This window comes from Atta colombica, unplaced genomic scaffold (genome assembly GCF_001594045.1).
Source record: "Atta colombica isolate Treedump-2 unplaced genomic scaffold, Acol1.0 scaffold66, whole genome shotgun sequence".
Taxonomy (NCBI): domain Eukaryota; kingdom Metazoa; phylum Arthropoda; class Insecta; order Hymenoptera; family Formicidae; genus Atta; species Atta colombica.
In genome coordinates, this window is record NW_017259557.1 from 216,586 (window position 1) to 228,944 (window position 12,359).

A 12,359-nucleotide genomic window follows, 5' to 3' on the forward strand; every position below is an offset into this window, starting at 1 on the left:
TTAAAATAAATATATTGCTAATTGTTACATAACAACAACATAATGAAGTATTCCAGATAATAAATTTATATGTTTTTGAATCATTAAAATAAATTTTGAAATGCAATTTAGATATTGATAATCGATATCATTTTGATACAATAATTGATTGTAGAGAAATAAAAGAATGTTCTCATATTTTTTTTTCTTTCTTTATGTTCTCATCCTTTTTTGTAAGTTACTAAAAAAATAACAAATTTATATGTTATGTTGTTGTAACAAATGAGCGATATGTAAATATTATTATAGAATAGTATACTTGTTACATTAACATATATTGGATTAAGCTTGAAAAAGATTAATGATACCAAAAAAAAGTATAAAAGTGAAAAAGATTGTCTGATGAATTATATAAAACCGTTGCATTAAAAATTATATTTTTATGATAACCAGATTTCGATAATATAAAGAAAAATATACAAATATAATAATCTCATAAATATTAAAATTTTATTAATTGCAAATATTATAAACATCGTTATAAGAGAAAAAGGGAGAGATCTATGTTATCGAAATTTAGCAATATCCGAATATTAAAAAGCCAGCAACGGTAATTTCAGTGAATAAACGAGTTAATACGAATTCTGATTAATTCATGGTTAAATTAACGCAGATACTGGGCTATCAACAAATCAAATCACAGCATCAACATATCATTGACTCGATTTATTACTATCTCTCATAATGAAAGCATGCGATCGGCTTTACTACGCAAATTTCAATCTCTCTCTTTTCCTCATCGAAGCATTTATTAATATACAAATTGTGCTCTCATTTTCTCTTTTCACGTGTCGCGATAAATATCCATGTATTCGAATTCCGCAACTATAGAAGATACGCGCGTATGCGCATTAATTAAATTCTCAGTTTGATTATTCAGGAAAACACGTAAAACATGTGTAGAAATACACTTTCTCTCGATTCGCGCCATCGATTATTAGTCAGAAAATAAAAAAGGGATGAAAAAAGGATGCATTAAAAAGAAGTTCAGGAAATATTCTTCTACGTAATGCGATAGTTTCCTAGACTATCTCCATTGGTATGATTTTTCGTACACAGCCGTTACCCCTTTTTCTCGTTTACTACAGTCGTTGTCTTATCGCGCACGTTTCTCCTCGTCCTGCGAAAATCCTGGACTTTCATGCGCGAATATCGCACGTACGATCTGGGCAGTCGGCTGTGCTGACCGGAAGAGCAAGAGGAAGCGGAGTTTCGGGTCGTAAAACCAAGTGTCCCCGCATCCGAGACGACATCGCAAATCCGAGATTTTGGCCTTCGCAACGTCGTGAGAATCGCGCAAACGAAGATTGAAAACCGCACAATTTTTACAATTTCAAATTTAGATGCTGCGGAAACATCAAAATCACTTCAATAATAAAGAGGACATGGTATTTTTAAGAGTTGTTATTTTTAAAAATTATTTTAAATTTATAAGCATCAAGAGAGACGTCTTTCTATAATAAACTATGTGTCGTCAAGTCACTGAGATCAAATGAATTTATAATTAAATTTTGTGAATAAGTCATGCGGTTATTTTTGAGCACCATTTCTGCTACAAGATTTAATTTACATCTTTGTCACAAAGTCGCGACAATAATACACTGCATTCTCGATTACCTTTGTTTATCTTGTATCGTTTATAAATTTTACATGTCCTGGTTTCATAAGAACAGAACGTTTCCAGTTCTACGTCCAATTCTATACATAGATAGATTTGTCTTTCCTAGAGAAGGACCTTCGCGCAAATCAGTAACGAAGCATGTGACTCATCTCGACGAGCGTTCTATTACGAAGTCGGTTGGGTGATCTGTCCATCCGTCCGGCGGAAGAGCCGCCGGGTAGACTGATGAGAGAGCAGACCGGTTACGAAATTCTCCGTCTCGGGGTCGTCCCTGTCGTCGTTCTTCGGTGCAATAATCGGTCCTCTCACGAAGCAATTTCCGCCTGGGTGAGAGGGAAAGAGAGAGAACGGAGGAAGACTGCTGAGAGACCGCGACGTAAATCCAATGTCCCTCGGGACATCTCTCGCGGGAGAGGACTATGCGCGTCAGATCCTTCGGGGTAACACCTGCACTAAATTAGGAGTACGAAACTCCGTTTTATACACCGGACGTCGGCCCGAATATCGAGGCACTCTCATCTGCGACATGATGCGAAACAGCTCCGGATTTCCCTTGTACGTATTCGCGTCGGCCGCGCGCTTATCCACGCTGTCACATCTCTATAGAGAACGACTCGAATTCATTAAACAGAGCATACCCAGGCAATTTTTATTCTGCATTTTCTGTTTTCAATTTGTTCTTGAAAGACCAACTACTCGATTTAATCATTGTACCTTATATATATTGAGTTAGAAGGAAAGCGTAATATCTTTCTCTCTCTCTCTCTCTCTCTCTCTCTCTCTCTCTCTCTCTCTTTCTCTCTCTCTCTCGTACTTATAGTTCAAAGTTATATACTATATTATATATTATTATACTTATAGTAAAATTTCAGTTTTTTTTTCAATTGTAATATGATTCAATTGTAATATGAATTTTTATGGAGTTATGAGCAAAAATGCTCCTTTTATTTAACTTGCGATAATTCAGTAATAAAAAAATCTTAAGAACATTTTTAAAAGATAATTTTATAGGGAAAACTTTCAGCTTTTATGTTAGAGAGTCAAAAATTTTTACAAATTTTTATTTTTTGGCACGTAAGAGATTCATAAAATGAGAAAAAAATTCACATTTTGTTCAGCTTGTAGTTAATTTCTATATGTAAAATCTCATATAAAACTTATCAAATTCACAGAAATTAAAAAAATATAGTGACTTTTCAAAAGTAAAGATTATAAATTTTAAAACCCTTTTTGAAATTTAAATTTCATTCATTTTTGAATTGTATATTTTATATACAATTTTAAGTTAAAAATACGATTTTATTTTCCTTCCAATTCAATAATAACTTTCAAAAGAACAATTTTTCTTTGCCTCGAAAACGCAGAGAATCTTCACGAAATCGAAATAGGCAATAGCTTTGAAAAATGATGTAAAGATAATATGTTTTCCAACAGTGTCATTTTCCTTTTATTACGAAATTAATTACATGAAAATCATGCATGTCCTGTTTAATGAAAGTGCATCAGCATCCGGAGTTCTGCCATGTCGCGTTTGTTCCTCCGAGGCTATATAAATTTCATTACAGTCATCTTCTCGTATCTTCAAGGCGGAGGAATATATTAAGTGTCTCATTTCTGGAGCACCCTGTACAAGATGAACACGAGCTCTTATAACGTGGTAGATTTAAACGCTTGGCCGATCGCGCTAAATCCGAGTGTAGTCGTATCTCGATGGTGCTTCACGAGTTTCCTTGCTTCGCACTCCCTTCAAGCACTCGCAATTTTATCATTTCACTCGGAGTGCTCCGGGCTACTAGGATGGTTTAATATCGGTATGCGATCTATGTAAACCGCCACGGAAGGGTTGGTGAGATTCCAAGAATACGAGTCAGCACAGCAAACATGCGAATTCTAAGTAAAGATCATTATCCCACTGAATTGCATACTAAATATGCTTTCTTTTTTATGTGCGATCTATCACAAGATGAATGTTCATTGATGACAACTTAGTATCGGATTTTCTCGTCAGTATATCATTTTTCATTGCACAATGTTTTTCGATTGCATGTCAAAACTATCAAACTTTTGATTAGTTTTGCATAGTATTTTCTATCAGCAAAAAAAAATCATTTGCATTTTGAAATTAATTATTATACAAGATATTAGCCCAGATGCCGGATTTATTAATTCTTTATGTCTATATATTAAAGCCATTGCACAATCAACTAAATCTTAAATATAAATTTAATGCTTTTTTGTTGTTAGTTTTTTTGCTTCATTTGTGATTCTATTGCTCTTGCTCTTTCATAAAAATAAGGGCTGTGTCGATTTAAATTTATAGTTAGCACAGCTATAAAAAAAAATAAAACAAAATATATCCTTTCAATGCCGTTTTGTTGTTAATTGTGCCTAAGGGTTAACTCTTTGATACATTTCACTTCTTTTTACAGCAAAAATATCAAGAAAAAATTATTTATCTCAATTTTATTCTTAATTTTCAACATTAAATATCTGTATAGCGTTACTCCTTAGTTTAGTTTAAATTTATTAAAGTAAAATGCATTTGAAATTAAGAAATGAAGATGAAGGTTTTACCAATCTGCAAAAATCTTTTATTTTCAATTAATTAAGAAGACGACTTCTTTTCTCAGTCTTTAATCAATTCATCAAAGGATTCATAAATAAAATGTAGTTCTAAAGTAATATTATAAGACATAGAAAAGTTTAATTAATTTCAAAGAAAAAGTATTGCCCCTTCTCTTCCTTAACAAAATTTTATCATTTTAACGTAAGTATTTAATACAAGGTACGAGATGGAGTTTCATGATAGATTTCGCGTGTCAGTCGAGCCCTATTATTTTCTCCATTTTAAACATGGCTCTATTATTGAATAGTACGCGACAAAACAGTCGGACTTTCGGGATAACTTGGCAGCATTTCCCCGGCGAGAAGTATATCCCGCTGCGAGGCTGCAGTTCCAGAGAGGAATCGCGTTTTCCTCGTGATTAGGGGTAATAGCCTCATGCTTTGCCCGAGCAGTTCTTCAGAGTCTTCCCTTCTCGCGTCGTCCTCCTTTGCTCCTCTCATTCGACTCTTCGTAATTACATCCACGGTCTCTGGTGATTTCTCTGGACTTAACCCCGCGTTTACAGCTAAATCCGAGGAACTCGCCACTAGGTACGACGAGACACTCGCGACAGTCGGCCATAATAAACTCGAAACTGCTACGTGGAATGTAGCGCGCGGTTTCGCAAAGTAGCTGGAAAGTTGCTTTTCTTGTTATGTCATGAGTGATGATTACCGTTTCAGTTTACGTGAGAAATCGCTAGCGAAGGAATTTGATATTTTCTTGACGTTCTGATCAAAGCGATTCTTTTACATAGAAAAGGCATCAAACCTCGGCAAACTCCATCGTCATGGAATATTTCCGAACGAAGGATTGGAGATTCGTATCGCGAGAGAATCAGCGCCGGTGAAAAAGCTGCTTCGCAGACACAACATAAATCGTCGACGATGGCGCCTAGTAGAAGATCATTACTTTGGCCTCTTCGAAACTTTCTTCGCTTCGAAAGCGCACGGCTTTTACGAAGGAACAAGTAAGCATGTGTACTAATCTCTGTTAAATCTATAGTGTCAAATTTAACTTAATTTAATTTAAATCGCCATTGCTCCTACTAAATATGTCGTTACTTTATACTAAAATAGTAGTTAAATTCGATATATAGTGTCAAATAAAGCGATTATTTTTTTTAGTATGAAATAACGATATAATTGTAGGAATAGTGGCGATTTATATTAAATTGACATTATAAATTTAACAGTGATCGCTCGACATGTTTTAGGACAGCATTATTCTCAGTTTCCATGTTGTATTCGTTCAAAAAGCAAAATGTTCAATATTAAACGAAAACGGACCGAGAAATAGTCAATATAAGATGAGTGAAACAGGTCAAGACTGAGATCTGTATTCACGCCTTACATTTAAAGCTTCCTTAAGTCCACCCTCTGTAACTAATAAAATTATTCATAAAATATCAGAAGGTGAATTAAATATAAGACCTGATTATGAATACGAATTAATGTCTAATAATACATTGTGTTTTACAATGCAGTTTCAAACAAACTGCATGTCAATTATTTCTTCGTCTTAAAACATAATTTTAGAAGCTGGAGTACGTAATATCACACATAAAATTGACAAGCAATTTAATATTACTGATGTTAATCCTTAACCACTGTAAATAATTTATTGTGAAAAATATTACCTCAGCTGGGATTCGAATTTGGAAATGTCGCTTGAAATGTTCACCGGTGCGGTCACGAGATCGAGCACGGCAATAATGAAACGAGCGAGTAGGATTTAATAATCTCATTCTGCTTGTATAAAGCAAAATTCTGCTTAAGCCGATCCATTATAATAGCAGGACGGCGGAAAGTGCAATGGGAAATACGGGCTTATCTCGAGGATATCGAAATATTCTCAGATCTACCTAAAGCTCGGTGTTAATAATGATTGGTCTATATCCGCAGGAAATTCCTCCGACTGCTTGCGTTACCTAATCAGAATAAGCCTGCGTTCACTCTAATTTCGCGTCATAATAAATTTGTGTTTTCGGAAGGAACGGAGGATTCTTCTGCGAAGACTAATTTTCTAGAAAATATGGAACTCATGGTCCACGACGGGAAAAAAAAAATTTTGATTTCTGTCGATCGCCGTGATAGTGAACACGTAATGTCCACATCAGTGTTACATTCTATTTGGCAAGCCGAAATATTATGGCCTTCTTTTCGTCTATTCTTTCTCAATCTCTTCCTGTCTTTCACCCTTTCTCTTTGGAGGGGGGAGGGGGGGAGAGTAAACCGACGGATTGTTAAGGGAATATCACTCGCTCGCCGGAGCAGAAAAGCGTGCATAATTTGAACTCCGTTCTGAAGGAGACTCAATTCCGTGTCGGTTTCTCGCGTGGTCGAGGCCGTTTCCGACGACGCCAAGCCGTTCGCTCCAAGGATTTACGCCCGCACGCACGGAGTATGATTTCGGAAATGACTACATGGTGGATAGATTATCATAAAAGATTAATGGGCCGAGCGACCGATAGTTTGGTCAAAGACGCGGCAATGTACTGTTACATTCATTATTCATTGGATCGCCGAGTCTGCTTCGTTTACTGACATGAGGCGGAGTTACGGCGCACTGGCAGAAGTACACTTGCCAAATTCTTAAATTCTGATGGGAAGAGATCGACTTGCCAATATTGCGCGAACTTGGCATCGGCGTCTATCATTTGCTTCTATACTTTAAAAGAATTTGACAAGATCGCTACTCTATTTCTCGAACGATAAAGCGAACATTTTCTGCAAGAAATTGATTAAATACATTGACTACATGTTCTTCACAAGAAGAATATGGCATTAATACATTTTTTTTAACTTCAGTATCTTTTTAATCGATCAAATTTTATTTTTCCTACTACTCCTCGCGTCTCTTCTTTTAAACATATAAATATTAATAAAAATTAAAAATGTTAAAACTTCTCAATTTTCTTTTTACATTTTTGATTTGTATTAATAACTATTTATATTAATAGCTTTTTCATCAAGTCATGACAAACATTAACACTACGATTGTTGTATTACACATATTTATGCGACAATATAGAAAATTTGCAACAATCTCGTTATTCATTTAAGTAATGATTTTATTTATCCAATTAAGAATGATTTTATTAAGTATTTAAGACATTAAAGAAATATAAATTATTAAAAAACAATAAAGTGTTAAAATAATACACTACAATGAGAGAAATGTTTTGGTACGTATGATCCATTTATTTTATTTATATGACTAATAAAAATTTTATTACTTTTTCATTGAAAAATTGTGTTGTCTAATTAAAATTTGTTATTTCGATCAAATTTTGATTAGAACAACAAATTTGATAAAACAGCCTTTGATTAGAACAATACAAATTTAAATGAAAAAATGAAAATGCTTTTATTAGTTACATAACAACAAAACAAATGGTTATGCATACCAAACATTTCTCTTTCAGTGTACATTTGTTAAGTTCAATACCGAAGTCAGCTGGCAGTCAAATTGTTAAAAGCATTAAAATTTAAATTAACTGCGCTTTTATGTTATTATTTACGACAATTCATAAAATTTATGACTTCCAACATAACCAGAAATTTAGCTCTGTTGCATATTAGTCGCAGTCGCAGCATTTTCAAAAATGATTACTCGTATATTCAATTCACAGATACACTCTTATCATATTTGAAATTCAATGTGAAATTCCGTATTAATAAGTGTATTTTACTGCCACAATAAACTATTCTGCGAAAAATAAGTATTTAACTAGTTGATTAAAGCAGTGAACGGATGGAACTGTCGTTCAGTCAGCAGCTAGGCATTGGAAAACGCTTATGGCAACTCCACGAAGTGACTAAACGGCTAGATAAACGCTAAAGGACGACTATCTGAGGGTGGAATAAAGTCAATTTCATCCCGCAGATGTTCCGAAATGTTTGCTGTAATAGATACGTTCCTTATTTTTTAAGGAAATTATTAACAATTGATTCTTTAAAAAATATCGACAGAGAAAGCTACGCTACTATATCACAATTATGTATATACGATACAATTTAGCGAATAAAAAGAATAAAAAAAAAATTAAAAATACATTGTATATGTTAAATTTAGAAATTTTACAACAAAAAATATAATTTTATGATTTAATGAAATCGAAATTGAAATGATCGAATGCATGAAGCAAAGATGCTCAAACTTTATCATAAATTTGCTATTTTCATTTCTCATACTCCGGTATGAATCTCGAAAACGAGAATCTAAAGATGTTATCAGAGAAAGCCGTACGTAATTGTAGTCGTTAATAATTGGAATCCCTGTCTGGAAGGCTAAGAGACACGGTTTCTGCACACATCGTATCAAACATTGAGTAAAGACAGCGTGATAGTATTTTTCTTTTTCTTACCTTCTCGTTCAATCGTACAATCGTAAAGTTTACCTTCAATTAAAGCGAGCTTCTTAAGGCGCAATTAATAATTAGTATTACACCGAGTATGGCGAATCTTCGCTCACTTCATCTAGATAAATGTTAGCTCTTCTTTGGAACCGTTTAATCGCGATAAATACTCTATAGAATTTTCCGTAATCGAAAATATAATTAGTTTCAACAAACAATCATGCATCAATTAACCTTCTACAATCTGACTCGCAATACAATGGATTTGCAACGGAGTATGCACATGCTCGGTCTTTTTTTTTCCGCGAGAATTTTTCTCGATCACGCGCGCCTCGTTGTATCTCGTTTGGCCGCAAACACACGAGATATTTGTGGAGAATTTCCACTGCGCCATGGAGATTTCTGGATATTCATCATGATTATTTTCTCCCTACTAGCGCCGCATGCAAAAGACCGAGTTTGATCTTTTGCGATCCGCTCTGTGAAAAGCAAATAGAGAAAAAGAAACTAGGCGAATGAGAGTGGCGCCGGATATTAATTATATACCGCTGCTGTACACAGCTTTATGCATTGTATGCGCGAACAGAACAATTCCTTTTTTCCCTTGCACTTCGTATTTCGGAGAAAAGCGAAAAAAGAATTAAATGATTCGACATTTTAATTAACGCTTCTTGAGAGACAAATAAGATTAAATCTTTTGATGTCAACACCTCAAAATGTTGTTTATTTGCTGCAATAATAACTGAAATAACTGAAAAATTGTCATTTTTTTTAGTTACTTGATTAGTGTATATTAAAGTGTGTATTAAAACATAAAGTATTTATAAATCTTAATGGTTCTATTTAAGACACAATTTTAATCTCTAAATAGATGAGATCATTCCTGAGATTCTTTTTATATTCTTCTACATTCTCATACAGGTATAATTAATAATAATATAAATTTCATAAAAATCAAAGAGATAAAGATGTATTGTTTAAAAAGAATGCAATGGAAAGGATCGATGGAATAAAGGCAATATTTTGTATTTAGCCAATATAAACAATATCAATTCTTTATTTATTTTCGTTAATCTCTGGAAAAAAGATCTAAGTAGAATTGTGCCTTTATTCCCTCGTGCCATCCCTTCAATGGTTGTACATAGGTATATTTACTCTTCTTATCTGTTATGTTGAGTAAAATATTTGCAAGTTTTATCGCACGTATAGCGCAGGTTCAACTCAATGAATGGATCTTTTTGCATTTCTCTAGATGTTTCCTAAGATGCGAAACTCCTTATCTCCGTATGACGGTCGTACGAAAGCACTATCTTATTGTTTCTCGGTTCCTTTGATAACAGCATTGGACAGCACTTTCTCATTGTCACGGTAACGTCACGTGCATCGGCTTGAAAGTTTCCGTCGTAAGAAGGTTCAGACATTGAGAGTTGGGCGTCGCGACGATAATCCTTACAATAGTAAGCGAAAGACGGCGCAGGAAGAATGTCAATTAAGCAACTTCAGCGACGCTTCTGAGTGTCCGAGTGACGAGGCTGGAAGCAGGACGAAAGGTTTTCGCGAACAAATAGCAGAGTAGATTACGAGGAATATAAAAGCAAGAAAAGATCAAGATGTAGGATGAAAGTTGTTCTAGCAGAGTCCCTTCTTTCTCAGTCTCACATCATTTATCGATTCTTTCCTATTCTCTATCGTTTATTTTTAATAAATATTTATCATGAAACTTTTTTACGAACATAACTAGATATGTATATAAATTCAGCAAAATATTATTATTAACCTCCATTTCCACATCTCAAAAAAGTCTCTATCTATCCACATCCGGATATTTGTAACCCAACGTTTTCTTTTGCTTGTCCCGAATAAAAATTTTTTTCCTACTTTAAATCTTAGTTTTATCCTAGTATGTAGATTCTAAAGATGACATATGTAGACTCCAGAAATTTATAATAGGTTCTAATCTAATGAATGGAGCTTCTACGTTGAGCCTGTAAATGGCAGTTATTGCAAGATTTCCTATTTTTAGATTAAAAGAAGTTTTCTAAATAGAAGCTGTAGATTAAGTAATATTAAAAGAAGCCCTATTTGTACAAGTAAAGTTAAAACAGGTTTATAAAGTTTAATTGAGGTTGAAAGAGGTTCAAAGTAGGACTAAAATTTCGACTCAGAATATCTCAGATTGTAGTGCATCGATTTTAACTAATTGTTTTTTAAATCTATCGTTTGAAGACTAAAAAAAGAAAGAATTTTTAATTTAATTTAATTTTTAGAAGTATAATATAGTAGCACAAAAGATATTTTGCAATAAGTGAAAAGGAATCGAAAAAAAACATCTGAATTATTATGAAAATCGGGGGGAGGGAAGGTTACACTAACCTTTTGTGAGTATTGAAGGTATTAAAAAAAGGTATTAAAAAAGGTACTTAAGTGTTAAAAATAAGATCTAATTCGGATAAGACATCTTATTTTAGTTGTGTTATTCATATCATTCTAATGTCGCTTATTTTTTTTACAAACGTTTTGAATAAAAGGGAAAATGAAAGAACAGTAGCAAAATTATTATGATTTATGGTAGACGACAGGTAACAATGTAAGTACTTTTTCAAATACGCAGAACTAAATGCACAAATAGAGATAATTATAATCATTTGTCTATGCGGGATGAATCACGCGTTTCGGCATTAATCATCCCCAAAAGGCGCTGAGCAAGCTTGGCATTCGTTTTCGCTTTATGATGTGCCATTGTCGGGAATCAGCGTGCATTACGCGCCGCGTTCGAGCGGAAGCACAGCCGTCGCGAATCTGCGGAAGAAACCTCGTGAAGGATAGCGCCAGGCGCCCGTCCGAACCGACCTTATTAATATACGCGATGCATGTTGAAAACGACCGACCGTGCACGGCATCGAACCTGAAATATGTCCGTGTGTATCTTCGAGAAGGAGGTATATTTTTTCGACGTCGCGGTCGAGTAAAGCGTGAAAAATCGTGCCTATTAAGAAGACAGCGGGTAAAAAGCTTTCGATGGCGAGGGGATGGCTGGCATAATGGTTTATGAATCGGAGCTCACGCGCGAATACGCGCTATCGATCGCGGAATCACTTTTGAATAGATGCGGCCAGAGCCGAATTAAGGTTTCTGCTGCTCCTAGATAGTGAATTTTTGCCACCACCTCCCTCCCCCCTTCAACTAAGGAATACGTCGATGAAACGAGTACTAAAAAAGAATCATCTACAAGAATTGAGGAACCGTAAAGTTATTAATATTTTTTTACATAAAAATGAATTTTCAGTGCAAAAATGAAAATAAGAGAAACAATCTCTCCAATAACATTAATTTCACAAATGTTATCCAGGATCCCGAGTAAGAGGATATTAACCGTCGGACACCTTGCGTACTAACATCGGTGGTCCTATAACTTTGAAACCTTATAACTCGAAAAGTACTTTATGAAAAATAACTTTATTGTAGTGTTTTGAAAAGCTCTTGACTACTATTGATTCTATTGATTGACAACTATTAGATTCTGAAATAAAAAATAGGGTGTGTCATTTAAAAAAATCGATGTGATCTTTACCTACCATAATCTTGACGACGTCACCCAAGATTAAACTGATAAGATCAATAAATAGATCTTTTCGAACTTTACAACTTTTGTCTGAAGCACTTTTCTGTAAAACTTATATTTTTTTGAAAAATTCAAGTGTCCCGACCTTTTTGGTACACCCTATGTACGTTTT

General features: G+C 34.3%; 1 protein-coding gene across 1 annotated transcript in view; it reads right to left on the bottom strand.

Annotated features, from left to right (window-relative positions):
- The window catches only part of LOC108692237 (fat-like cadherin-related tumor suppressor homolog), a 280,332-nt gene that overhangs the window by 23,704 nt on the left and 244,269 nt on the right, over positions 1-12,359 (bottom strand). The gene's annotated exons all lie outside the window — the stretch shown is intronic.